This window comes from Triticum aestivum, chromosome 7D (genome assembly GCF_018294505.1).
Source record: "Triticum aestivum cultivar Chinese Spring chromosome 7D, IWGSC CS RefSeq v2.1, whole genome shotgun sequence".
Lineage (NCBI taxonomy): Eukaryota > Viridiplantae > Streptophyta > Magnoliopsida > Poales > Poaceae > Triticum > Triticum aestivum.
The window spans coordinates 313,399,495-313,423,310 of record NC_057814.1 but is presented as its reverse complement, the minus strand read 5'-3'; the positions used below and the strand labels follow the sequence as shown (position 1 = coordinate 313,423,310).

The window sequence follows — 23,816 nt, the reverse complement described above, 5'->3', positions numbered from 1 at the left end:
GTCCGTTTGGTGTTGATTTCCTGTGATGTAAAAAAAACATGCAGAAAACAGCAACTGGCACTGGGCACTATGTCAATAGGTTAGTACCAAAAAATGATATAAAATGATTGTAAAACATCCAAGAATGATAATAACAACATGGAACACTAAAAATTTATAGATACGTTGGAGACGTATCAGCATCCCCAAGCTTAATTCTTACTCGTCCTCGAGTAGGTAAATGATAAAAACAGAATTTTTGATGTGGAATGTTGCCTAACATGTTCATCACATATTTTTTCTTTGTAGCATGGACATTTGGACTTTTATATGGTTCAAAGCAATATTCTAGTTTTGACACAAGGACTTAAATACTCAAGCATATCAACAAGCAACCATGTCTTTCAAAATATCAACACTAAAGCAAGTTATCCCTAGCCCATTATGCTCAATCATTGATCCATTCATGAAACACACTCGCATATTAGCTACACCCAATGCTCAAGTACGATCATAGTGACCCTTAGTTGGTGCTTTATAAGAGAAGATGGAGACTCAAGTAAAAATAAAAACTGCATAAAGTAAAAGAAAGGCCATTCATAGAGGGAAGTAGGGATTTGTAGAGGTGCCAAAGCTTAAAGAAAAAAAGATAGATAAAAACACTTTGGGAGGTATGCTTTTCCTGTCAACGAAAACGACCGAGTAGTTCCCAATACATTCCATGCTAGATATATCATAGGCGGTTCCCAAACAAAAAATAAAGTTTATTCCTTTTTCAACCATACTTTCACTTTCCATGGCTAGCCGTATCCACGGGTGCCTTCCATACCAACACTTTGCAAGGAATTTATTATTTGACAACATAAAGTAAATTCATTTTCATTTCGGGACCGGGCATCCCAAATACCTTTGCCGTACTCTAGTGCAATGACAAGTGAATAAACACTCATCTTGAGAATAACACATCCAGCATGGAAATATATTAGCCACCCCTACTGTTTCATGAGTGATACGAGCACACAAAAGAGAAATTTACTTTGAAAATTAGAGATGGCACATACAAATTTGCTTAGAACGGCAAAAGAATACCGTATATACGTAGGTATGCTGGACTCATATGGCAAAACTGGTTTAAAGGATTTTGGATGCACAAGTAGTGATCATACTTAGTGCAAATGAAGGCTAGCAAAAAGATTGAGAAGCATTGTCGGTGTCCTGGGAACGGGGGTGCCCAGACTTGCCTGCCTGCGGCCCATGGCGTGGCTCCGTCGACGGCCCGGTAAGGCCCACCTTCAGCAACAACAACCCCATGACCCTCGCGAGGGGCCAAGCCTCGCGAGGCGGACAACACCAGGACCTCCCTGAGGGGCGGCCTCACTAGGCTGGCTCCCGAGGAGCAGAGATATCTATGCAAGGTACACCTCGCGAGGTTCATGTGACGTGAGCCATGACGACCAAGGCTAGGCGGGCGCCAGCGAGCGCAGTGTACCAGTTTCCTCTTTGGTTCTAAGGAGGCAAGCGCAGGCGCAGGGTCCCGAGGAATCAGCTAAAGGTTTCCATATCGGTGCAACAAGACCAAGACCGCCAGGACGACAGGACGGAGGTCATCGCGGAGCCCACTACGGCGTCACCACCAGAGCCTTTTGCAGGTGAATTCTACTTTTGTCAAGATAGCTTGCACTAGTTGTCCCCCTTCAAATCTGGCCGTTGTAGGATCCCTTTCCGCCTACATTTGGGAAGAGGACCAAGGCCACTATAAATAGGACTTAGCCACCACCATAGAGGAGGACGGATCGATTCCTCCCAAACCACCTCACCAGCTCATCGAGCTCAAGAACACCTCACGTCCTGAGGCTGTTCATCCACTGTACTAGTTCATCCTCTGCCCCACGAGGCAATCCACCACAAAGCTAGAGTAGGGTATTACACCGCAAGGTGGCCCGAACCAGGATAATCTGCCGTGTCCCTTGTCCCTTGGGTTCGTCGAGTTAGGCTATGGATTCGTTGAGCAGACAAACTAGGAAGAGGGAGTTCTTCGCACGCACCCCAGAGTTTGATCTCTCAAGGGTCTGCGGAACTTTGAATCCGACATTTGGTGCGCTAGGTAGGGGTGCGTCGAAGTCTCTCTTCCGTCGATCGACTCACCGCTGCTCCACTGTTTCCATGGCTGATGCTCGTCGAGCCCGTGCTGAGCGTCGAGCCGCTCTCGCCGCTCGCGCTGCCCAGACGACGCCTGTCGGCGGGCCTCCCCGTCGTTCTCCATCACCCGCCGCCAACGCCGCCTCCGGCCCGGCGGGGCACGAGCAGCAAGCTTCGTCGCTGCACCCCTCCGTGCGGCGGGACGGACGCACCGCCACCCCGTCGCTGACTCCGGCCGGCTCGTCGTCCGACGCTCATCACGGCCCGACGAATGCGCAGGCTGCTTTGCTCATGGCACGTGAGCTCCTGCGCTACCGCCCAGTCGACGACCTCTATGAAGACTGGCTGGACCGCATCGCCGAGCTAGTCAGCACGGCTGGGGGCTTGCGTGCACTATCCCTCTCGTTACCTCGCCCGCCGCCTGCTGCGGGCGACGTAGCCCATGGAGCGCCTCCGCCACCTTCCCATCAGGACGTCGCCCTCGGTCCAAGATGCGCGGCCCCATGGCGTGACCCACCGCGCAGGGTGCCCGCACACGAAGAAGAAAGCTGCCCGGAGGTCCAACGGTCGCAAGAAGGTGCTCCAGTGCTCCCTCCACCACCACGTCAAGACCACGCGCCGCCTGCAGTGGTGGCGCGTGAGCACCAAAGTCAGGCTCCACCTCCACGACGGGCTCCAGTGACCACAGCGGGCTGCCGCTCCTTCACCCCTGAGCTACGCAGCGTCGTCTGGCCGGGCAAGTTCAAGCCCAACCTGCCTCCACGCTACGATGGCGCCCCCGACCCTGCGGAGTTCCTGCAGCTCTATGAGCTGAGCATCGAGGCGGCCAGCGGCGACGAAAAGGTGATGTCAAACTGGTTTCCCATGGCCCTCAAGGACGGCGCGTGCTCGTGGCTCCTGAATCTGCCCGCGGGATCGATCTCCTCCTGGGGCGAGATGCGCGAGTGTTTCGTTGCCAACTTCCAGGGCACGCGCGACCGCCCGCCTGCCGCGGGTGACATGCGGCGCATCAAGCAACAGCCAGGGGAGACCCTGCAGAAGTACATCCAGTTCTTCAACAGCGTTCGCCTCAAGATCCCCAAGGCTTCGGACGAAGCCATCATCTCGGTGTTCTCCGATGGCGTCCGCGATGTCAAGTTGAAGGAGGAGCCCGCCATCCATGAGGACATGTGCGCGGCTCTGGAGATGTTCAACATGGCAACCAAGTGCGCGAGAGCTGAGGAAGGGCGCCTCTCCCTCCTTGAACTCCCAGCGGCCGACCCAGAAGACAAGAAGGCCAAGGCCAAGGACGTGAAGCGCAAGGGGGCTGCCGTGCTCGCGGCTGAACCAGAAATGAAGCGCGGCTGCGACCACCCAGAATCGTCCAAGGGCAGCCGTCCATTCTGCGTCTTCCACAACATACACAACCACAACACCAATGACTGTCAGGATCTCAGGTCCATTCGCGATGGGCGCCTAGGTCGATGCCCCGAGCACAATGATCGAGGCTACGGCCGCGGAGGAGGCAGAAGTGGAGGACGTTGGGATGACCGCGGTTCCCGCCAGGAGTGGCGCGACCAACCTCGTGAGGACCGCTGGCAAGGCCAGCCTCGCGAGGGCGCCTGGAGAGACCAGCCTCGTGAGGACCATCCTTAGGGCAATGTCGGCCTCCCTCCGCTGCCACCACCACGAAGAAGGAACGACGACCACCACCAGGACGAGGGGGCTGGGTCTTCCAGGAGCCTCGCGCCATCGCCTGCATCTTGGGTGGCGCTCAGGCCCCAGCCTCCCAGCGCATCTTCAAGCAGTTCGCTCGTGAAGTGAACGCGGCCCTCCCCAGGCTCGAGGCCATGCATCCACTCAGGTGGTCCAAGTGCATCATCACCTTCAGCTCGTCCGACCAACTCAAGTGCGCGGCGACTGCCGGCGCCCTCCCGATGCTCTGCTCGCCCATTATCAGCAATGTCCTTGTCACCAAGACCCTCATCGATGGCGGTGCGGGGCTCAATGTTCTTTCCATCGACATGTTCGACCGCCTCCAAGTGCCATATGATCAGCTGCAGCACACTAAGCCCTTCTCAGGAGTGACCGACGGCTCCACCACTCCAATAGGGCAGATCCGCCTCCCCGTCACCTTCGGCCAACGCGACAACTACCGCACCGAGCTCATCGACTTCGACGTCGCCCACATCCGCCTTCCGTACAATGCCATCCTAGGATATCCGGCCCTGGCCAAGTTCATGGCGGTGACCCCCCATGGCTACAACGTCCTCAAGATGCCAGGGAACCGCGACATCATCACGATCGCCTGCTAGGAGAAGGATGTAGTGTGCTCCCTCGAGCACGCCTACCAGGCTGCAGCGATCGAAGATCCAGACCACGAAGGTGCCATCTACCCTCCTGAGGCTGTCCCCAAGAAGAAGAAGCAGCTGCTCCGCCAAGAGCCTCAGGAGAGTGGTGTCTCCAGCCGCACCACCTTAGGACCCGCGCCCACGGATGGGGCGCCTCCCTCCCTCACATAGGAAGGCGCGCTTGGCGCCCTCCTCAGGCTGGGCTTGGGGGCTCTCTTTAGGAGGGCCTCTGACTTAGCTGACATCACGAGGGAGGCGCTCGGGCACCACATGGAGGCATGCTTCATCGCACGCTTCCCTCACGAGGGCACAAGGCACGGGGTGCCAGGTGCTCAGGAGTTCATCCACAAGGCAACCGAGGAGCTTCAGGAGGTGAGAGCCATGCACGGTGACCGCGGCCTACCACCAGGAACGGCCCCTTGTCCTGGCGAGGACAATGAGCTGCGCGTCTGCGTCAACATTCCAGGGCTCAACAGAGCCGCATCCCAGGAGCGCTTCTCGCCTTCGCGCATTGGCTGGTGTGAGGGTCCACCTCACAGCTATGTTCGCATGCCCTTCGGCCTGCCGAGTGCGGCTGTTACCTTCCAGCGCCGCCTACAAAGCATCATGGCGGCTCAGGAGGCCAGGCGCCACGCGGTCCTGGAGGAGATGGCGAGGTTCTTCATGAGCCTCCCGAGGTTGAGGACCCAGGCGGCTCGTGAGGAGCAGCCCTTCAGCATGCGTCTCCAGCTACTTCAACATCTCTTCAGCAATGGTGCCAGGTGACATTTTCGGTTTATTCTGTTGGGGGCGCTCCTCGGGCTGCATTATCCCCAGACCGCATGGGCTTGTCCCTGCGGCATGTATCTTTCTTGCATCTTCCAGTCGCTCTGTTGGGGGCGCCCCTTGGGCTGCATCATCCCCAGGCCGCGTGGGTCTGTCCCTGCGGCATGTATCGTTCTTGCATCTATCTGAACTAGCTTTACCTCCTCCCAGAAGCTGATTTATGTTGTCACTTGCTTGGCTGTCGCCCTTCGCGGCCTCCCGCGTTGCTGGCCGGCCTCCTGCTCATCCCGCAATGGGGGCTACACATGCTGGCACGACGCTTGTGCTCGGGTCCATCCCTGCAACGCTGATAAACCTGAGAGATCGAGCTCTGGCTCGCGGCCCGTCCCGCGCACGTCACCTCACCAGATCCTCAGTGCCTTTGTCTTCTTACGGAAAGATCAGAGGCAGGGCAGCAAACGCGATTTTAAGTTATGATCTCCCCTCGGGCTAACCCACAGGAATCTCCAGAGTTTGGCTACGGGTGGCCCCGCCAGCTGCCCCCTTTTCACGCGATTCGCTTGCACGTTAAAGGGGGGGTTCCCGAGCATCGCGTCTTGGGAGCTCCTACTAACTCTTCAGCCCTCACCCCTGGCCTTGACCACGACATCGTGACCTGGCATACCAGCGGCGGCAGAGCTTCGCTCGAGGGTCGGGACCCGAGGACGTAGAGCACTTAGATGAGCGAGGAATGGGGAGGTTGGCATAAGCCTGCTTGGGGGCACCACCGCTGAAACTCAAATCGGGCGCTACGCAAGGAATTGCCTCTCGCTCGTTAAGATAAGTCACCTGTTCATGTTAACGTGACGCCACTGTCTGGAGTTTCGACTCTTGCAGCCTTGCTCCGGCAATGCCGCCTTCCTTTCCAGCCGTCAGGAAGTTGCTTGCACGCCAAAGGGGACCTCTTGAGCATCTCGCCTCAGGAGCTCTTACCGGACCTTGGGCCGCTCGCCTCCTAGCCTTGACCATGGCATCGCGACCTGGCATACCAGCGACGGCTGGAGCTTGCCTGGGGACTGGGACCTGCCGGCGTAGAGCGCTAAGCTACCGCGAGGACGAAAAGGGGGGACAATGCCGAAGCAAGACGTGCGGCCGCAACATTATAACAGGAACAATAATTGAAGCAAAAGTATTACCGGTTCTTTACATACCACCATGGGGTCTTGTCTCGATTCCTCGCATGGAACAAAAGAAGAAAATCCTCAAGGAGCCCTAACTACGGGCATCACCGTCGATACCATCATCAATAGTGGGCCGCGAGAGGCCGACGCCAACCCCATCCAGGTCATCAATGACGCCAAGCGGATGCCGCAGCTGTGCTCCGGGCGCAGCGAGAGCTTAGAGGCACATAGCTGTCGTCGCTTGACTCCGGGGACTGGCTAGGCTCGGGAGAGTCGCTGGACTCCCAGGAGTCATTGCTGCTGCTGGAGAAGCCAGCGGCAGGACCGGGAGCGGGCTCAACGTCTGCTGCTGCGCCCTGCCGGCGGCTTCCTCCGGGGTAGCACTCTAGGCGACAACCTTCCTTGTCGAAAACCTTGAAGAACAACGTGGAGGCTGTCGGGTAACGTAGTAATTTCAAAAAAATTCCTACGCACACGCAAGATCATGGTGATGCATAGCAACGAGAGGGGAGAGTGTTGTCCACGTACCCTCGTAGATCGACAGCGAAAGCGTTATCACAACGCGATTGATGTAGTCGTACGTCTTCACGATCCGACCGATCAAGTACCGAACGCATGGCACCTCCGAAGTTCTACACACGTTCAGCTCGATGACGTCCCTCGAACTCCGATCCAGCCGAGTGTTGAGGGAGAGTTTCGTCAGCACGACGGCGTGGTGACGATGATGAGGTTCCACCGACGCAGGGCTTCACCTAAGCTCCACGACGGTATTATCGAGGTGTAATCTGGTGGGGGGGGCACCGCACACAGCTAAAATATCGTATATCAAGTGTGTTCTCAGGTGCCACCCTGCCCCCGTATATAAAGGAGCAAGGGGGAGGCCGGCTGCCCTAGGCGCGCCAAGGAGAGAGGGGGAGTCCTCCTCCTAGTAGGAGTAGGACTCCCGTTTCCTAGTCCTACTAGGAAAAGAAGGGGGGAAGGAAAGAGAGGGAGAGGGAGAGGGAAAGGGGGCTGCGCCCCCTCTCCTAGTCCAACTAGGACTCCCCTTGGGAGGGGGCGCGCCACCTCATGGCTGCTGCCCTCTCTCTCCCCTCAAGGCCCACCAAGGCCCAATACTTCCCCGGGGGGTTCCGGTAACCCTCCGGCACTCCGGTTTAATCCGAAACTTCTCCGGAACACTTCCGGTGTCCGAATATAGTCGTCCAATATATCAATCTTTACGTCTCGACCATTTCGAGACTCCTCGTCATGTCCGTGATCACATCCGGGACTCCGAAAAACCTTCGGTACATCAAAACATATAAACTCATAATATAACTGTCATTGTAACTTTAAGCGTGCGGACCCTTTGGGTTCGAGAACTATGTAGACATGACCGAGACACCTCTCTGGTCAATAACCAATAGCGGGACCTGGATGCCCATATTGGCTCCCACATATTCTACGAAGATCTTTATCGGTCAGACCGCATAACAACATACGTTGTTCCCTTTGTCATCGGTATGTTACTTGCCCGAGATTCGATCGTCGGTATCTCGATACCTAGTTCAATCTCGTTACCGGCAAGTCTCTTTACTCGTTCCGTAATACATCATCCCGCAACTAACTCATTAGTCACAATGCTTGCAAGGCTTATAGTGATGTGCATTACCGAGTGGGCCCAGAGATACCTCTCCGACAATCGGAGTGACAAATCCTAATCTCGAAATACGCCAACCCAACAAGTACCTTTCGGAGACACCTGTAGAGCACCTTTATAATCACCCAGTTACGTTGTGACGTTTGGTAGCACACAAAGTGTTCCTCCGGTAAACGGGAGTTGCATAATCTCATAGTCATAGGAACATGTATAAGTCATGAAGAAAGCAATAGCAACATACTAAACGATCGGGTGCTAAGCTAACGAATGGGTCAAGTCAATCACGTCATTCTCCTAATGAGGTGATCCCGTTAATCAAATGACAACTCATGTCTATGGCTAGGAAACATAACCATCTTTGATTAACGAGCTAGTCAAGTAGAGGCATACTAGTGACACTCTGTTTGTCTATGTATTCACACATGTATTATGTTTCCGGTTAATACAATTCTAGCATGAATAATAAACATTTATCATGATATAAGGAAATATATAATACTTTATTATTGCCTCTAGGGCATATTTCCTTCAGTCTCCCACTTGCACTAGAGTCAATAATCTAGTTCACATCGCCATGTGATTTAACATCAATAATTCACATCACCATGTGATTAACACCCATAGTTCACATCTCTATGTGACCAACACTCAAAGGGTTTACTAGAGTCAATAATCTAGTTCACATCGCTATGTGATTAACACCCAAAGAGTACTAAGGTGTGATCATGTTTTGATTGTGAGATAATTTTAGTCAACGGGTCTGTCACATTCAGATCCGTAAGTATTTTGCAAATTTCTATGTCTACAATGCTCTGCACGGAGCTACTCTAGCTAATTGCTCCCACTTTCAATATGTATCTAGACCGAGACTTAGAGTCATCTAGATTTAGTGTCAAAACTTGCATCGACGTAACCCTTTACGACGAACCTTTTGTCACTTCCATAATCGAGAAACATTTCCTTATTCCACTAAGGATAATTTTGACCGCTGTCCAGTGATCTACTCCTAGATCACTATTGTACTCCCTTGCCAAAATCAGTGTAGGGTATACAATAGATCTGGTACACAGCATGGCATACTTTATAGAACCTATGGCCAAGGCATAGGGAATGACTTTCATTCTCTTTCTATCTTCTGCCGTGGTCGGGCTTTGAGTCTTACTCAATTTCACACCTTGTAACACAGGCAAGAAACTCTTTCTTTGACTGTTCTATTTTGAACTACTTCAAAATCTTGTTAAGGTATGTACTCATTGAAAAACTTATCAAGCGTCTTGATCTATCTCTATAGATCTTGATGCTCAATATGTAAGCAGCTTCACCGAGGTCTTTCTTTGAAAAACTCCTTTCAAACACTCCTTTATGCTTTGCAGAATAATTCTACATTATTTCCGATCAACAATATGTCATTCACATATACTTATCAGAAATGTTGTAGTGCTCCCACTCACTTTCTTGTAAATACAGGCTTCACCGCAAGTCTGTATAAAACTATATCCTTTGATCAACTTATCAAAGTGTATATTCCAACTCCGAGATGCTTGCACCAGTCCATAGATGGATCGCTGGAGCTTGCATATTTTGTTAGCACCTTTAGGATTGACAAAACCTTCTGGTTGCATCATATACAACTCTTCTTTAATAAATCCATTAAGGAATGCAGTTTTGTTTATCCATTTGCCATATTTCATAAAATGCGGCAATTGCTAACATGATTCAGACAGACTTAAGCATAGATACGAGTGAGAAACTCTCATCGTAGTCAACACCTTGAACTTGTCGAAAAACCTTTTGCGACAATTCTAGCTTTGTAGATAGTAACACTACTATCAGCGTCCGTCTTCCTCTTGACGATCCATTTATTCTCAATTGCTTGCCGATCATCGGGCAAGTCAACCAAAGTCCACACTTTGTTCTCATACATGGATCTCATCTCAGATTTCATGGCCTCAAGCCATTTTGCGGAATCTGGGCTCACCATCGCTTCTTCATAGTTCGTAGGTTCGTCATGGTCTAGTAACATAACCTCCAGAACAGGATTACCGTACCACTCTGGTGCGGATCTTACTCTGGTTTACCTACGAGGTTTGGTAGTAACTTGATCTGAAGTTACATGATCATCATCATTAACTTCCTCACTAATTGGTGTAGGAGTCACAGGAACAGATTTCTGTGATGAACTACTTTCCAATAAGGGAGCAGGTACAGTTACCTCATCAAGTTCTACTTTCCTCCCGCTCACTTCTTTCAAGAGAAACTCCTTCTCTAGAAAGGATCCATTCTTAGCAACGAATGTCTTGCCTTCGGATCTGTGATAGAAGGTGTACCCAACTGTCTCCTTTGGGTATCCTATGAAGACACATTTCTCCGACTTGGGTTTGAACTTATCAGGATGAAACTTTTTCACATAAGCATCGCAACCCCAAACTTTAAGAAACGACAACTTTGGTTTCTTGCCAAACCACAGTTCATAAGGCGTCGTCTCATCGGATTTTGATGGTGCCCTATTTAACGTGAATGTAGCTGTCTCTAATGCATAACCCCAAAACGATAGTGGTAAGAGACATCATAGATTGCACTATATCCAATAAAGTACGTTTATGACGTTCGGACACACCATTATGATGTGGTGTTCGAGGTGGCGTGAGTAGTGAAACTATTTCACATTGTTTTAACTGAAGGCCAAACTCGTAACTCAAATACTCTTCGCTACGATCAGATCGTAGAAACTTTATTTTCTTGTTACGATGATTTTCCACTTCACTCTGAAATTATATGAACTTTTCAAATGTTTCAGACTTATGTTTCATTAAGTAGATATACCCATATCTGCTCAAATCATCTGTGAAGGTGAGAAAATAACGATATCCGCCACGAGCCTCAATATTCATTGGACCACATACATCTGTATGTATGACTTCCAACAAATCTATTGCTCTCTCCATAGTACCGGAGAACGGCGTTTTAGTCATCTTGCCCATGAGGCATGGTTCGCAAGCATCAAGTGATTCATAATCAATTGATTCCAAAATCCCATCAGTATGGAGTTTCTTCATGCGCTTTACACCAATATGACCTAAACGGCAGTGCCACAAATAAGTTGCACTATCATTATTAACTTTGCATCTTTTGGCTTCAATATTATGAATATGTGTATCACTACGATCGAGATCCAACAAACCATTTTCGTTGGTGTGTATGACCATAGAAGGTTTTTTATTCATGTAAACAGAACAACAATTGTTCTCTAACTTAAATGAATAACCGTATTGCAATAAACATGATCAAATCATATTCATGCTCAACGCAAACACCAAATAACACTTATTTAGTTTCAACACTAATCCCGAAAGTACAGGGAGTGTGCGATGATGATCATATCAATCTTGGAACTACTTCCAACACACATCGTCACCTCGCCTTTTACTAGTCTCTGTTTATTCTGCAACTCCCGTTTCGAGTTACTACTCTTAGCAACTGAACCAGTATCAAATACCGAGGGGTTGCTATAAACACTAGTAAAGTACACATCAATAACATGTATATCCAATATACCTTTGTTCACTTTGCCATCCTTCTTATCCACCAAATAGTTGGGGTAGTTCCGCTTCCAGTGACCAGTCCCTTTGCAGTAGAAGCACTTAGTCTCAGGCTTAGGTACAGACTTGGGCTTCTTCACTTGAGTAGCAACTTGCTTGCCGTTCTTTTGAAGTTCCCCTTCTATCCCTTTGCCCTTTTCTTGAAACTAGTGGTCTGTTAACCATCAACACTTGATGCTCTTTCTTGATTTCTACCTTCGTCGATTTCAGCATCGCGAAGATCTCGGGAATTACTTTCGTCATCCCTTACATACTATAGTTCATCACGAAGTTCTACTAACTTGGTGATGGTGACTAGAGAATTCTGTCAATCACTATTTTATCTGGAAGATTAACTCCCACTTGATTCAAGCGATTGTAGTACCCAGACAATCTGAGCACATGCTCACTAGTTGAGCGATTCTCCTCCATCTTTTAGCTATAGAACTTGTTGGAGACTTCATATCTCTCAACTCGGGTATTTGCTTGAAATATTAACTTCAACTCCTGGAACATCTCATATGGTCCATGACGTTCAAAACGTCTTTGAAGTCCCGATTCTAAGCCGTTAAGCATGGTGCACTAAACTATCAAGTAGTCATCATATTGAGCTAGCCAAACGTTCATAACGTCTGCATCTGCTCCTGCAATAGGTCTGTCACCTAGCGGTGCATCAAGGACATAATTTTTCTGTGCAGCAATGAGGATAATCCTCAGATCACGGATCCAATCCGCATCTTTGCTACTAACATCTTTCAACATAATTTTTTCTCTAGGAACATATCAAAAATAAACACAGGGAAGCAACAACGCGAGCTATTGATCTATAACATAATTTGCAAAATACTATCAGGACTAAGTTCATGATAAATTTAAGTTCAATTAATCATATTACTTAAGAACTCCCACTTAGATAGACATCCCTCTAATCATCTAAGTGATTACGTGATCCAAAGCAACTAAACCATGTCCGATTAACACGTGAGATGGAGTAGTTTCAATGGTGAACATCACTATGTTGATCATATCTACTATATGATTCACGCTCGACCTTTCGGTCTCTGTGTTCCGAGGCCATATCTGTATATGCTAGGCTCGTCAAGTTTAACCTGAGTATTCCGCGTGTGCAACTGTTTTGCACCCGTTGTATTTGAACGTAGAGCCTATCACACCCGATTAACACGTGGTGTCTCAGCACGAAGAACTTTTGCAACGGTGCATACTCAGGGAGAACACTTTTATCTTGAAATTTTAGTGAGAGATCATCTTATAATGCTACCGTCAATCAAAGCAAGATAAGATGCATAAAGGATTAACATCACATGCAATCAATATAAGTGATATGATATGGCCATCATCATCTTGTGCTTGTGATCTCCATCTCCGAAGCACCGTGCTCGTGATCTCCATCTCCGAAGCACCGTCATGATCACCATCGTCACCGGCGCGACACCTTGATCTCCATCGTAGTATCGTTGTCGTCTCGCCAAATAATTGCTTTTACGACTATCGCTACCGCTTAGTGATAAAGTAAAACTATTACATGGTGATAGCATCTCATACAATAAAGCGACAACCATATGGCTCCTGCCAGTTGCCGATAACTCGGTTACAAAACATGATCATCTCATACAACAAATTATATCACATCATGTCTTGACCATATCACATCACAACATGCCCTGCAAAAACAAGTTAGACGTCCTCTACTTTGTTGTTGCAAGTTTTACGTGGCTGCTACGGGCTTAGCAAGAACCGTTCTTACCTACGCATCAAAACCACAACGATAGTTTGTCAAGTTGGTGCTGTTTTAACCTTCGCAAGGACCGGGCGTAGCCACACTCGGTTCAACTAAAGTGAGAGAGACAGACACCCGCCGGTCACCTTTAAGCAACGAGTGCTCGCAACGGTGAAACCAGTCTCGCGTAAGCGTACGCGTAATGTCGGTCCGGGCCGCTTCATCTCACAATACCGCTGAACCAAAGTATGACATGCTGGTAAGCAGTATGACTTATATCGCCCACAACTCACTTGTGTTCTACTCGTGCATAGCATCAACGCATAAAACCAGGCTCGGATGCCACTGTTGGGGAACGTAGTAATTTCAAAAAAATTCCTACGCACACGCAAGATCATGGTGATGCATAGCAACGAGAGGGGAGAGTGTTGTCCACGTACCCTCGTAGACCGACAGCGGAAGCGTTATCACAACGCGGTTGATGTAGTCGTACGTCTTCACGATCCGACCGATCAAGTACCGAACGCACGGCACCTCCGAAGTTCTACACACGTTCAGCTCGATGACGTCCCTCGAACTCCGATCCAGCCGAGTGTTGAGGGAGAGTTTCGTCAGCACGACGGCGTGGTGACGATGATGATGTTCCACCGACGCAGGGCTTCGCCTAAGCTCCGCGACGGTATTATCGAGGTGTAATCTGGTGGAGGGGGGCACCGCACACGGCTAAAATATCGTATATCAAGTGTGTTCTCAGGTGCCCCCTGCCCCCGTATATAAAGGAGCAAGGGGGAGGCCGGCTGCCCTAGGCGCGCCAAGGAGAGAGGGGGAGTCCTCCTCCTAGTAGGAGTAGGACTCCCCTTTCCTAGTCCTACTAGGAAAAGAAGGGGGGAAGGAAAGAGAGGGAGAGGGAGAGGGAAAGGGGGCTGCGCCCCCCTCTCCTAGTCCAACTAGGACTCCCCTTGGGAGGGGGCGCGCCACCTCATGGCTGCTGCCCTCTCTCTCCCCTCAAGGCCCACCAAGGCCCAATACTTCCCCGAGGGGTTCCGGTAACCCTCCGGCACTCCGGTTTAATCCGAAACTTCTCCGGAACACTTCCGGTGTCCGAATATAGTCGTCCAATATATCAATCTTTACGTCTCGACCATTTCGAGACTCCTCGTCATGTCCGTGATCACATCCGGGACTCCGAACAACCTTCGGTACATCAAAACATATAAACTCATAATACAACTGTCATCGTAACTTTAAGCGTGCGGACCCTTTGGGTTCGAGAACTATGTAGACATGACCGAGACACCTCTCTGGTCAATAACCAATAGCGGGACCTGGATGCCCATATTGGCTCCCACATATTCTACGAAGATCTTTATCGGTCAGACCGCATAACAACATATGTTGTTCCCTTTGTCATCGGTATGTTACTTGCCCGAGATTCGATCGTCGGTATCTCGATACCTAGTTCAATGTCGTTACCGGCAAGTCTCTTTACTTGTTCCGTAATACATCATCCCGCAACTAACTCATTAGTCACAATGCTTGCAAGGCTTATAGTGATGTGCATTACCGAGTGGGCCCAAAGATACCTCTTCGACAATCGGAGTGACAAATCCTAATCTCGAAATACGCCAACCCAACAAGTACCTTTGGAGACACCTGTAGAGCACCTTTATAATCACCCAGTTACGTTGTGATGTTTGGTAGCACACAAAGTGTTCCTCCGATAAACGGGAGTTGCATAATCTCATAGTTATAGGAACATGTATAAGTCATGAAGAAAGCAATAGCAACATACTAAATGATCGGGTGCTAAGCTAACGAAATGGGTCAAGTCAATCATGTCATTCTCCTAATGAGGTGATCCCGCTAATCAAATGACAACTCATGTCTATGGCTAGGAAACATAACCATCTTTGATTAACGAGCTAGTCAAGTAGAGGCATACTAGTGACACTCTGTTTGTCTATGTATTCACACATGTATTATGTTTCCGGTTAATACAATTCTAGCATGAATAATAAACATTTATCATGATATAAGGAAATATATAATACTTTATTATTGCCTCTAGGGCATATTTCCTTCAGAGGCGCCATCATACTCGAAATGAATGGCGAGGGCCCCCTCCGCGCGGCAAGCACGGGCGACCTCGCCCCATCCTCGGGTCATGAAGATCTTCCCCAGGGAGACCACCTCGACCTCCGCCCCCGCCAGACTGCAGCACCCGACGTGCTGCAGCCACAGCTCGAGCGGCCCCCTCGGCGGCATCTCCTTGGCGAAGAACCGTGGAAACCGGATCCAAGTGCGCGGTGGCATCGCCGCCCACATCACGAATTCACGCGAGGAGCCTTCGGCGTGGGTTCGCAGGCCGGCCGGCCGAACGGCACCAGCCTGGTCACCGCGGCCGTGGCTCGCGCTGCGCGGGGCACCGCCGTCCTCTCCCGAGCCTTGCGCCTGGGCGTACAGGGGGAGCGGGAAACCAGGTGGTGACCGTTCGTACCAGGGCCGCGTTACTTCCCGCCTCTCCCCGGCGTCGTGAGGACGCCTGGACCTTTTCTTCGGTGGGAGCAGTTCAGGCTCCTCGCGGGGGGCCTTCCCTTTTTCCGCCGCGGAAAACCTCCTAATCGGCGCCATGGATACTATAGCAAGACGGCGAGGCAGAAAGGAAGAAGAAAGAGCGGGCGACGAGAAGAAGGAGATGAAGCAAAGAGGGCTTCGTCCCTCCCCTAATTTATAGCCAAGAGGAGGCCAACCGCCGGCTTCCACGATCGCATGAAATGATGATTTTTCTTTGCATGCAGCAGAGTCTCGTCAAGTCGAACGGTTGCCGAGGCAGCATGGGGAAGCGGAGGCGCCCACGTCCCATCAATCGCCACGCGTCGACCAACGCCGCAGGCGGTTGGGGCCCACAGCGCTCCGCCCTTGCCCTTTGGCTTCGCCTCGAAGCCAAGTTCGAGCGCGCCTTAGGCCCGGGGGCTACTGTCGGTGTCTTGGGAACGGGGGTGCCCAGACTTGCCTGCCTGCGGCCCATGGCGTGGCTCCATCGATGGCCCGGTACGGCCCAGCTTCAGCAACAACAACCCAAGACCCTCGCGAGGTGGACGACACCAGGACCTCCCTGAGGGGCGGCCTCACTAGGATGGCTCCCGAGGAGCTGAGATATCTATGCAAGGTGCACCTCGCGAGGTTCATGTGATGTGAGCCATGACGACCAAGGCCAGGCGAGCGCCAGCGGGCGCAGTGTACCAGTTTCCTCGTTGGTGCTAAGGAGGCAAGCGCAGGCGCAGGGTCCCGAGGAATCAGGTAAAGGTTTCCATATTGGTGCAACAAGACCAAGACCGCCAGGACGACAGGACAGAGGTCATTGCGGAGCCCACTGCGGCGTCACCACCAGAGCCTTTTGCAGGCGAAGACTACTTTTGTCAGGATAGCTTGTACTAGTTGCCCCCTTCAAATTAGGCCGTTGTAGGATCCCTTCCCGCCTACATTTGGGAAGAGGACCAAGGCCACTATAAATAGGACTTATCCACCACCATAGAGGAGGACGGATCGATTCCTCCCAAACCACCTCACCAGCTCATCGAGCTCAAGAACACCTCACCTCCTGAGGCTGTTCATCCACTGTACTAGTTCATCCTCAGCCCCTCGAGGCAATCCACCACAAAGCTGGAGTAGGGTATTACACCACAAGGTGGCCCGGACCAGGATAAAGTGCTGTGTCCCTTGTCCCTTTGGTTTGTCGAGCTAGGCTGTGGAATCGTTGAGCAGGCAGACTAGGAAGAGGGAGTTCTTCGCACGCACCCCAGAGTTCGAACCTCTCAAGGGTTTGTGGAACCCCGAATCCGACAAGCATCCAACCAAGAAACGAAAAATCTCATAAGCGAGCATTAAGCATGACTAACACCGAATAGTGCACCATAAGTAGGATGTAATTTAATTGCATAACTAGACTTTCGTGCTTGCATAGGGAATCACAAACCTTAACACCAATATCCTTTCTAAAGCATAATTACCCATCAACATGACTCACATATCACATCATCATATCTCAAAACTATTACAAAGAATCAAGTTTATTTTGTCCAATGATCTTCATGAAAGTTTTTATTATATCCTCCTTGGACATCTATCACTTTGCGACTAGTTTCATATGTTGCTTTTAATAACCTCAAACAAATATAAGTGAAGATCATGAGCATCATATTTCTTTCTGTCAAAATAATTTAAGTGAAGCAAGAGAGAATTTCTTAAAAAATTTACTAACTCTCAAATAAATCTAAGTGAAGCATGAGAGCATTTCTTAAAAATAATAAAGCACACCATGCTCAAAAAGATATAAGTGAAGCACTAGAGCAATTCCATAGCTCATAAAGATTTAAGTGAAGCATCGAGAGCAATTCTAACTAGTCATAGCATAAGTTTGGCTCTCTCAAATAGGTGTGTCCAGCAAGGATTCATGACTTAAAACAAAAACCAAAACAAGCAAAGACTCATATCATACAAGACACTCCAAGCAAAACTCATAATATGTGACGAATAAAGATATAGTTCCAAGTAAAATACCGATGGTCGTTAGAAGAAAGAGGGGATGCCACTCGGGCATCCCCAAGCTTAGTTGCTTGCTTCTCTTTGGATAATAGCTTGGGATGCCATGGGCGTCCCCAATCTTAGGCTCTTCTTACTCCTTATTCCTTCATCCATCGTAATATCACCCAAAACTTGAAAACTTCAATCACACAAAACTCAACAAAACCTTTGTGAGATCCGTTAGTATATTAAAGCAAATCACTACTATAAGTACTATTGCAAACCTATTCATATTTTATTCTTGCATTATATCTACTGTATTCCAACTTTTCTATGGCAAAACTCTTCAAAGAAAACCATAGAATCATCAAAACAAGCACACAACGCAAAGAAAACAGAATCTATCAAAAACAGAACAGTCTGTAGAAATCTGGATATTTCAAATACTTCCGTAAATCCAAAAATTCTGAAAAATTAGGACCACGTGAGAAATTTGTATATTAATCTTCTGCAAAAATAATTGGTTTGTTATCACGCTTCTGTTAAAAAAGAGAATTATTTTTGTGAGTGCAAAAGTTTTTGTTTTTTTAGCAAGATCAAATCTACTATCACCCAACATGATCCCAAAGGCTTTGCTTGGCACAAACACTAATTAAAATAGAAAAAACACAACCATAACAGTAGCATAATTGTGCAAACACCCAAGGGCAGAAAGCAAAAGACAAAAATAAATTTTATTCATTGGGTTGCCTCCCAACAAGCGCTATCGTTTTACGCCCCTAGCTAGGCATAATGCAAAGGATCTAAGTATTGTCATGTTTGTTTCTAGATCCATAAGATACCCTCATGATTGATTCATATGGTGGCCTAGTTATTTTTCTAGGGAAGCGTTCCATACCCTTCCTTAGTTGAAATTGAAATTTAATATTGCCTTCTTTCATATCAATCACGACACCAATAGTACGTAAAAACGGTCCACCAAGAATAATTGGACAAGACGGATTGCAATCAATAACAAGAACAATAAAATCTATGGGCACATAATTCCTATTTACAAGAATAAGAACATCATTAATCCTTCCCATAGGCTTTTTAATAGTAGAATCCGCCAAGTGCAAATTTAAAAAACATTCTTCAATATCGGTGAGACCAAGCACATCACATAAAGATTTCAGAATTGTAGAAACACTAGCACCCAAGTCACATAAAGCAAAACAGTCATAATTTTTAATCTTGACTTTGATAGTAGGTTCCCATTCATCATGTAATTTTCTAGGAATCGAAGCTTCTAATTCCAATTTTTCTTCCAAAGCTTTCATCATAGCATCAACAATATGTTTAGTAAAAGCTTTAATTTGTTCATAAGCATGGGGTGAATTTATCATGGATTGCAACAAATAAATACAATCAATCAAAGAGAAATTATCATAATTAAAGTCTTTGTAATCCAAAAGAGTGGGCACATCACTAGTTAAAGTTTTGACCTCTTCAAACCCACTTTTATCAATTTTCTCAACAAGGTTTTCAGCCTCCGAATTATCGGGACGCCTTCTAGCTAAAGTTTACTCTTCTTCAGTCCCTTTTTCAATCTTAATTTTACTAAACAGAGAATCAATATAAGAAGCACCAATCATTTTAAGATCTTCATCACTTTTATGAAAGCAATCACTAGAAAACGCTTTTTCTAAAAAATTTCTTCTAGCTCTAAGCATAGCGGTTCTTTTCTTACTTTCATCCATAGAAACATAAAGAGCTTTAATTGATTTTTTAACCTTAGGCACAAAAAATTTCATGTTGAGTTTTTCTACATCATGAGAAATTCTATCAATACTTCTAGACATATCATCAATCTTATTCAGCTTTTCTTCTATTGTAGCATTGAAAACTTTTTGAGTATTGATAAATTCTTTAATATTATTCTCAAGATCAGAGGTGTTCCTATTATTATTATAAGAAGGACTACCATAGGAATTACCATAATTATTAGAGGAATTACTAGGAAAAGGCCTAGGACTAAAATTACCTCTATAAGCATTGTTATTGAAATTGCTCCGCGAGATAAAATTCACATCTATGGCATCACTATTTTGCTCAATCAAAGTAGAAAAAGGCACATCATTAAAATCAATAGGAGCATTTTTATTAGCAACCAATTTCATAAGAGCATCAATTTTTTCACTCACAGAAGAAATTTCTTCAACTGAAGTGACTTTTTTACTAGTAGGAGCTCTTTCGGTATGCCATTGTGAATAATTTTCCAAAATATTATCAAGAGATTTGGTGGATTCACCCAAAGTAATTTCCATAAAAGTACCACCCGCGGCGGAATCTAAAAGATTACGAGAAACAAAATTCAACCCCGCATAAAAAATTTGTATGATCATTCAAAGATTTAACCCATGAGTTGGGCAATTCCTTAGCATCAATTTCATCCTTTCCCAAGATTGTGCAACATGCTCATGTTCAAGTTGCTTGAAATTCATGATCTGGGTTCTAAGGCAAATGATTTTCGTGGGCGGAAAATACTTAGTAATAAAAGCATCTTTGCACTTATCCCAAGAATCGATACTATTGTGAGGCAAAGAAGAAAACCAAATTTTTGCACGATCTCGCAAAGAAAACAGAAATAATTTCAACTTCACAACATCATTGTCCACATATTTTTTGTTTTGCATATCGCATAATTCCACGAATGTGTTAAGATGGGACGCGACATCCTCATTAGGAGTACCGGAAAATTGATCTTTTATAACAAGATTCAGCAAAGCGGTGTTAATATCACAAGACTCCGCACTAGTGGAGGGAGGAGCAATCGGAGTGCTAATGAAATCATTGTTGTTGGTATTGGAGAAATCACATAACTTGTGTTCTCTTGAGTCATTGTGACTACGCAACAAGCTTGCACTCAAAAACAGATCTGACAAGAAAATGGCGAACGAAAAAGAGGGCGAATAAAACGGAAATTTTTTGTGAAGTGGGGGAGAGGAAAACGAGAGGAAAATGGAAAATAATGTAAATTGCAAGGAGATAAGATTTTTGATTAGGAACCTGGTAGATGTTGATGATGTCTCCCCGGCACGACACCAGAAATTCCTTTTGATTTTTGCTTGAACTCGTCAGTATTTTCCCGAAGAGGAAGGGATGATGCAGCACAACAACGGTAGGTATTTCCCTCAGTGATGAGATCAAGGTTATCGAACCAGTAGGAGAACCAAGCAACACCACGTAAACAGCTCCTGCACACAAAGAACAAATACTTGCAACCCGACGTAAGAGAGGGGTTGTCAATCCCTCACGGGTAAAAAGATAGATAAAATTGTAGTAGATTGGATAAATAGATCTCGCGGGAACGCGAGATAAAATAAATAACAATAAATTGCAGCAAGGTATTTTTGTATTTTTGGTTTAATAGATCTGAAAATAAAAGCAAATAAAAATAGATCGTGAAGGCAAATATAATAAAGAAGAGACTCGGGGGCCGTAGATTTCACTAGTGCCTTCTCTCGAGAAAAATAGAAAACGGTGGGTAAACGAATTACTGTTGGGCAATTGATAGAACTTCAAATAATCATGACGATATCGAGGCAATGATCATTATATAGGCATCACGTCCAAGATTAGTAGACCGACTTCTGTCTGCATCTACTACTATTACTCCACACATCGACCGCTATCCAGCATGCATCTAGTATATTAAGTTCATGGAAAAATGGAGTAATGCAATAAGAACGATGACATGATGTAGACAAGATCTATTTATGTATAAATAGACCCCATCTTGTTATCCTTAATAGCAATGATACATACGTGTCGGTTCCCCTTCCGTCACTGGGATCAAGCACTGTAAGATCGAGCCCATCACAAAGCACCCCTTCCCATTGCAAGATAAACAGATCAAGTTGGCCAAACAAAACCAAATATCAGAGAAGAAATACGAGGCTATAAGCAATCATGCATATAAGAGATCAAAGAAGACTCAAATAAATTTCATGCATAAAAACATAGATCTGATCATAAACTCAAAGTTCATCGGATCCCAACAAACACACCGCAAAAAGAGTTATATCATATGGATCTCCAAGAGACCATTGTATTGAGAATCAAAAGAGAGAGAGGAAGCCATCTAGCTACTAACTACGGACCCATAGGTCTACAATGAACTACTAACGCATCATCGAAGAGGCACAAATGAGGATGATGAACCCCTTCGTGATGGTGTCTAGATTGGATCTGGTGGTTCTGGAACTTGGGGCGGCTGGAATTGATTTCCGCCGACTCCCCTAGGGTTTCTGGAATATTGGGGTATTTATAGAGCAAAGAGGCGGTGCTGGAGGCCACCGAGGTGGGAACAACCCACCTAGGCGCGCCTGGGGGCCCAGGCACGCCCTGGTGGGTTGTGCCCCCCTCGGGGCACCCCCTAGGTGCTTCTTCGGCCCATTGGGTGTCTTCTGGTCCGTAAAAATTCCACAAAAAGTTTTGGTGCATTTGGACTCTGTTTGATATTGATTTCCTGCGATGTAAAAAACAAGCAGAAAACAACAACTGGCATTGGGCACTATGTCAATAGGTTAGTACCAAAAATGATATAAAATTATTATAAAATGATTGTAAAACGTCCAAGAATGATAATATAACAACATGGAACAATAAAAAATTATAGATACGTTGGAGACGTATCATAGGGTTTAAGCTTCTGTCACTCTAGCAACCTATCATCTAATAACTACTCCACAATGCATTCCCTTAGGCCCAAATATGGTGAAGTGCCATGTAGTTGACGTTCACATGACACTACTAAGGGAATCACAACATACATATCATCAAAATATCGAACACATATCATGCTCACATGAATACTTGCAACATGGCTTCTCCCGTGACCTCAAGAACAAAAGTAACTACTCACAAATGATAATCGTGCTCAAGATCAAAGGGGTATTAAATAGGGACAATTGCATTTTTACCCCTAGTTGGTTCCTACCCACGGGTTTTGCCCTTACTTTTCGAGCTTGCTCAGTTTTTCCCTTACTTTTTCCGTCGAGGTCCCTCGAATGCCCTTTGACCGTTTGACCAAAACTTTGAAAATTCATAACTAATTCATATGAACTCGGAAAAATGCAAATAAAATATCAAAGTGTTTAGATAAACATTACCTTTATGTGCACATCATTTGCATTCAGGACAAAAGCAGCCTTTAAACTACCTGAGGTAATTAACGTTATTAACATTATTAAAAATAAAAAGGTATAAACAATATTTTTTCATGAATAAAAATTACATGCAAATGTAGGTGATGTTTTCTGAACATCCTGATATCTTATTTGCATTTTCTGAGTTCGTATCATCTTGTTAAGAATGTTCTAACGACTTTGACATTATTTGGAAACTTCATAACAAGTTGATACGAACTCAGAAAAATGCAAATAAGATATCAGGATGTTCAGAAAACATCATCTACATTTGCATGTAATTTTTATTCATGAAAAATATATTGTTTATACCTTTTTATTCTTAATAATGTTAATAACGTTAATTACCTCAGGTAGTTTAAAGGGTGCTTTTGTCCTGAATGCAAATGATGTGCACATAAAGGTAATGTTTATCTGAACATTTTGATATCTTATTTGCATTTTTCTGAGTTCATATGAATTAGTTATGAATTTTCAAAGTTTTGGTCAAACGGTCAAAGGGCATTCGAGGGACCTCGACGGAAAAAGTAAGGGCAAAACTGAGCAAGCTCGAAAAGTAAGGGCAAAACCCGTGGGTAGGAACCAACTAGGGGTAAAAATGCAATTATCCCTATTAAATAGCATAATGGATCTGAACATATAATCTTCCACCAAATAAACCATATAGTGATCAACTACAAGATGCAATCAACACTACTAGTCACCCCCAGGTACCAATATGAGGTTCCAGTACAAAGATTGAACACAACAGATGAACTAGGGTTTGAGAGGAGAT

The 23,816-nt window shown here is 46.6% G+C and overlaps 1 pseudogene; it reads right to left on the bottom strand.

Moving 5' to 3' along the window:
• LOC123171088 (O-fucosyltransferase 9-like) overlaps window positions 1-15,959 on the bottom strand; it is a 32,517-nt pseudogene extending 16,558 nt beyond the window's left edge.
• Between the last annotated feature and the right edge of the window lie 7,857 nt (window positions 15,960-23,816).